The following is a 6,042-nucleotide window of genomic DNA, read 5'->3' on the forward strand; positions in this document are numbered from 1 at the left end:
GGAACAAGATATTCCATGTTTAACTCTTGCCATCTCTCTAGCTCTGGAATTCCCAGTCCCTTTCATTTAGGAATGAGATTTAGAAACCAAAATCTGGGCTCTGTGCTTTGTAGGTCTACTGAAGTCACACAAATTCTAGGGCTGTGTGTCTTATGAATCCCAAATTTATACTGTGAGCTCCAAGTCCAATTCAACCACATGGGGTTTTATTTGTCCTTCCTTAGTTCATATCAGCAGCCATACTTCATTTGAAAGACCCAGGACCACCAATGTCATTGAGAAACATCTTTCTCAATTCTAAAATATACTAGAAAAGTTTTCAGAACAATTATAATTATATTATCTCCTTTTTTTATTTTTGGCAGTGCTGGGGATTGAACCCAGGGCCTTATGTTTGTGAGGCACACACTCTACCAACTGAGCTACATCCCCAGTCCTGCCTTCATTATATTTATGCTATCTTATAAATAACCCAAAGATGAACATAAGGCTTATTTTCTTAATTGTTTTAATACATACAATTCATTCACAGTGTACTCCCCCACTCCCAGTGTTATTTTATTAAATTGAAAAATTATTTCTCCTCTTTTGATAAGTTTATTTATTTGAATATGTTTGTTGCTGTTTTAGGAGTTTTGCTCTACAATGTAGATTCAATTTTACTTTTTAAATACATACAATGTTAACATGATTCTGAAAGTCAAAATAATACATGTGCTAGCCTGTGTCTTTTACTCAGTCCTCCATTCTAACCTCCTCATAGGATAGCCAACTTTTTTTCAGGTTTTTTGAGGAGAATCCTGGGGTATACCGGCATGGATCCAAGGTATGGACTGGGCTTGAGCACAGAACACTGGGTTCTCATCATGTCACATGAGAACACTCTGTGATGACCCAATGCCTCTTGAGCCTCCCTGGTCCCCAGTAGAAGTCTGCTCTTCCCTGTAGTATGGTAGTATAAACATGTGACCTGAGCAGTGGCCTGGCTATCTCATTGAAATGATTGGTTCTCACTTCATATATAAACTACTGCACTTCCTGAATAAATTGAGTCTGTGTCACAGAACCTGGCTCCCAGTGTCTGGGCAAAGGGGCACCGTCACACTCACTCCCTTCCTGAGAGGCCAACCCACATCTGACAACATTTTGGCACCCAACATGGGGCCTCAGAGTAAGACGAAGCTCACAGAGCTGCTGGGTGATTGACCTCCTTATGGGGAATCTACCGCCTTCGGTTAGAGTTACCCAGGCGCAAGCTTTACAAATGCTGCTAAGGAGTAGGTGAGTAAAAGTCTCAGAAAAAGAGGCTATAAATGTATGGGACAATGTTGTTGATTGTGCCCATGGATAGCATTAGATAAAATATGGATCCTGAGTCATGGGAAAGGGTATACATTTAGCCCATAGAAAAGAAGTACAGGAGGGTAAAACTTACCCTATCACTTTTTATCCAATTGTTACTGCTCTTTTAGCATGCCTTAGGGGGATCCCTGAGGAAAAGCACTTAGACTTACAAGATATTCTGGCTGCTCAAGTAGAGCATGGGAACAGTGAAAAGGAAGACAAAACTATGCATGCCAGTCACCAGGCAACAGTAAAAAACAGGGAGAAACAAGAGCTAGAAAACCACAGGAATTTAGAGATAAGGAGGATGAGAATCATTCACAGCCATGGCCTAGTCAGCTTTATCCTGTACTGCCATCTTGTGGCCAAAGTGTTACATCACCATCAAATGACAATAAGGATTCACCATGGGTAACTGAAGAATCTGTTTCTGCTCCTCCAGCATATTCAAATAGTAGCCCTTGGGGACCACATTTTAATGATTTATGTCAAACTAGGGATCACAATTCGGGGAACTCCTTTACAAGCTTTTCCAGTAAATGTCAATAGAACAGCCCAACAGCCTTTGAATTGGTATCCTCAAGAACAAAAGACAGTTACTACTATTAGGAAAGCAGTTCAAGAAGATGGTCTTCATTCCCCTTATGCTACTCAGTTAATAGAGAATTTTAGTCTAGACCTTAACACTCCCAAGGACTGGAAAGATTTGTGTCATATGATATTAGGCTCTGGTGAGTACCTCCTATGGAGAGCAGGATTCCATGATCAATGTGAGCAACAGTCTGAAAGGAATAGTAGGGCAGGAATACAGTTAGATGCTGAATGTTTACAGGGAGAAGGAGTCTATGCTTCACCAGCTGTTCAGGAACAAGGCCCACCTCAGTACTTTGATCCAGTGTGCCTATGTGCCCTGTAAGCCTTAAAAGAGATCCCTAGCATAGGAGGAACTAAGTCATTAAAACAGTACAAAAGCCTACTGAACCTTTCTCAGACTTTGTTGTGCGTGCCTCTGAGGCAATAACTAGAATGATTCAACATGCAGAGGCAGCGGAAGCTCTCTTGAAGGAAATATTATGAAGGAGCCACCTCAGAAGCTAGGAGAGCTATTACTCCCTTTAAGGGTGGCTCTATTGATGACTGGATTATAGCAACCAAGGACCTAGGTACTGCATCAGCTCATGCTGCTGCTTTAGCTGAAGCCTTTTCTGCATGCATGAAGTTAAAGGAAACTGAGGGCAACAGAGGGACTAAAAATCAAACTTGTTGGTCATGTGGGGGGTTAGGCCATTGCCAGAAAGAGTGTCCTAGTAAGCTGGGGAGTACACAAATTAGAGAAAAACCAAGATTACCACCCTCTAAATGCCCTATATGCAAAAAGGGGTTCCACTAGGCATGTGACTGTCATTCTAAAGAAAAGGTTGATAGAAAACCTTTAAACAGGGCACGGGACAGTCCTCAGCCTCGCAAGTAAGAGGACATCCCAAAATATTGTGGACCATTCCAATATCTGAAGCCAAAGCTTGAATGGTGCTCCAATTAAATGGAGTTTCTTCCAAGGGTGTTGTTGACACAGGAGCTGATGTTACTATTATCAGAATGGAAGAAGCAGAAAAAATGAAATGGAAAACTAAAACTGTTCCCAATATTCAAGGAGTAGGAGGACTACAATCTACCAGGGAAGTAATTCACCCTGTCATTTGGAAAGATCTAGATGGGGAAACGGGAGCCATTAAGCCCTTGTTAGCAGAAGGATTGACAATGAACTTGTGGGGCAGGGATATTCTGCAGGAAATGGATGCTGTGCTAACCACTGATGATAGAGAGTTTTACCAAGATATTATTGTGCAAGATAAAATAGGGTGCAGTAATCAGCACCCCCAATTCTGAGGGCCACTGTTCCATTAGTACAAAAACCTGAACCTATTCTATTGCAGTGGGACACTCAAGATCCCATTTGGGTGGAACAGTGGCCTATACCAAATGAAAAATTAAAACACCTAAAGCTCATAGTACAAGAACAACTAGACAAGGGTCATATTGAGCCATCTACAAGTCCACATAATACACCAATTTTTGTCATACAAAAAAGGGATAAATCAAAATGGAGACCATTACATGATCTAAACTGTGAATGCTCACATGAAAAAAATGGGGACTTTACAGCCTGTTTTGCCACACCCAGCTGCCATTCCCTATAATTTTCACATAATTATACTTGATATTAGGGTCTGTTTTTTCTCCATTCCTCTTCATGAAAAAGATAAGCCTTACTTTGCCTTCTCAGTATACGAGCCCAACCATCAGCTCCCTATGCAAAGGTATCATTGGAAAGTATTGCCTCAAGGAATGAAAAATAGTCCAACCATTTGTCAGCATTATGTCAGTCATGCCACAAGACCCCTACAAGGAAAATGCCTTTTTATACATTACATGGATGATATCTTATTAGCACATCAGGAACAAGACTGCTTAAATAAGTGCCTTCAACAACTTTTAAGAAATTTAGAAATACTGGGTCTTAAAGTTGCAGAAGAAAAAATTCAAAAAGCAGCCCCATTTACATTTTTAGGGTTTAAATTATGGAAATCTATTTCTCCAGCAAGACCACAACTGTTAGTACAGAATAGTTATTCATTAGCCAAACTGCAACAATTGTGTGGCCACATCAATTGACTAAGAAGTTTTATTCCTGTTTCCACTGCTCAGTTGGCACCATTATTTAGCTTATTAAAGGGGAATGCTGACCCTACTTCAAAAAGACATCTAATGACCCAAGCTAAAGAAGTTATTAACAAAATAAATGATGTTTTAAAGCAAGCTCAGTTAGTCAGATATGATCCGAGTCTCCCCATTCAAGCCATTTGCATATCCACCCCTGGGTTACCAATAGGGGTACTATATCAACAAAGTCCAATATATTGGGTGCATTTAGCTTACAGCAAAACACACAGAATTACACCTTTTATACAGCTTTTAGGGCTTCTGGGTCTACAGTTATGAAATGTAACTCAAAAAGTCTTTAATAAGGACCCTGATATCCTTATCATGCCATTAGAAAAACATATAGTAGATCATCTTATAATAACTGAACCACTTTTCCAAGCTCTAATTAGTGGATTCCCAGACATTATTGATTCACATTATCCTCCTGATAGACTTATACAGGGATTAAAAACATTACAGTTAAAACCCACTCCCTTTTGTTGGCCCCCTGGTAAACCTATTCCAGGAGATGCAACCCTTTTTACAGATGCTAATAAATACAATTGTGGATTCATTTATCATGGACCTTCCTCACCTAAGAAGCATAGAGCCCCCCATGGAGGCTCAGTTGAACAAGGAGAACTAAAAGCACTTTCTTTAGCCTTAGAGCAATTTCAAAAGGAGCCTCTAAATTTGTTCTCAGATAGCATTTATGTTGTACAGGTAAGTAAAGGCATAGCTCACTCCTCATTTCATGTTCAGGACAAGGCAATAGATCCTTATTTACAGGAATTAAAGTTCATCTTAGACCATAGACAATTTCCTTGGTATATAAAACATGTGAGAGCACACTCCTATTTGCCAGGATCTATCCCTAAAGGTAATGATGAAATTGATAGATACATAATGTTAACACAACAAGAAGCCTTACAACAAGCACATGAGTTACATGCAAAGTTCCATTTTTCCAGTAAGTCCATAAAAACTTTATATCCCCAATTGACTATCCAACAATGCAGGTATCTCACACAAGCATGTAGTAAATGTGCCCCTCTATTGCCTTTAGGACTATTACAACCACAAGGTGTAAATCCCAGGGGCCTCTCACCTAATAAGTTATGGCAAATGGACATCACTCACATACCATCATTTGGGAAGTTTAAGTATGTACGTTATTGTAGATACGTATTCCAAATTCACATATGCCACTCCATTAACTGGTGAAACTGCAAAACATGTTATTCAAGCATGCATGGGTGCCATACTATTTATGAGTGTGCCTTGGGCCATCAAAACAGACAATGGACCTGCATATACCACAAACAAATTCAAAACTTGGGCATCTACTTGGAATATCAAAGTAATTACAGGGATCCCATACAATCCACAAGGTCAAGGAATTGTAGAAAGAACGCACCAAACTATAAAAACTCAGCTACAAAAAGAAAAAGGGGTAAAAGAGGGAACAAATATGCCCCCATCATACACACTCAATCACATTCTTTTCATTCTGAATTTCCTAACGTTTGATGACCACGGTATCTCACCAACCATGAAGCATTGGGGTTCTTTTCCCAGTAACACTCCTCTGCCATTGGTGTATTGGAAGGACCCCCTATCAAATTGCCTTCGTGGACCACACCCTTTACTAACTCAGGGGTGAGGTTTTGCTTGTGTTTACCCAGAAGGTGAATCTACACCAATTTGGATACCATCCAGATCAGTCAAGCCCGCTACATCGCATGGAAGACAACAAGAAAAGATGTTCACAGACCCTGACGGAGGAACTGAAGAGGCTCCGCCTTGAGGACACAGAGAGCTCCTCAGCCAGACAAGAACATCCATCAAACACACAAGAAAAATGAAGGAAGAAAAGAGGTCACCATGCACCTCCAGTAACTTGGGGGGGATTAAAGAGGGTAGCTCAGGAGGCTTCAAATGGCTCCTGAAGGTGATACTTCCCCATCCACTTGTTTTTACTAATGTGTGCTATTA

The 6,042-nt window shown here is 40.4% G+C and overlaps 1 non-coding gene across 1 annotated transcript; it reads right to left on the bottom strand.

Annotated features, from left to right (window-relative positions):
• Window positions 1-359: 359 nt before the first annotated feature.
• Window positions 360-432, bottom strand: Trnav-cac (transfer RNA valine (anticodon CAC)). The gene has a single exon. It is a non-coding gene; the product is annotated as a tRNA-Val (tRNA).
• Window positions 433-6,042: the final 5,610 nt, after the last annotated feature.

This window comes from Sciurus carolinensis (genome assembly GCF_902686445.1).
Source record: "Sciurus carolinensis chromosome 14 unlocalized genomic scaffold, mSciCar1.2 SUPER_6_x, whole genome shotgun sequence".
Taxonomy (NCBI): Eukaryota; Metazoa; Chordata; class Mammalia; order Rodentia; family Sciuridae; genus Sciurus; species Sciurus carolinensis.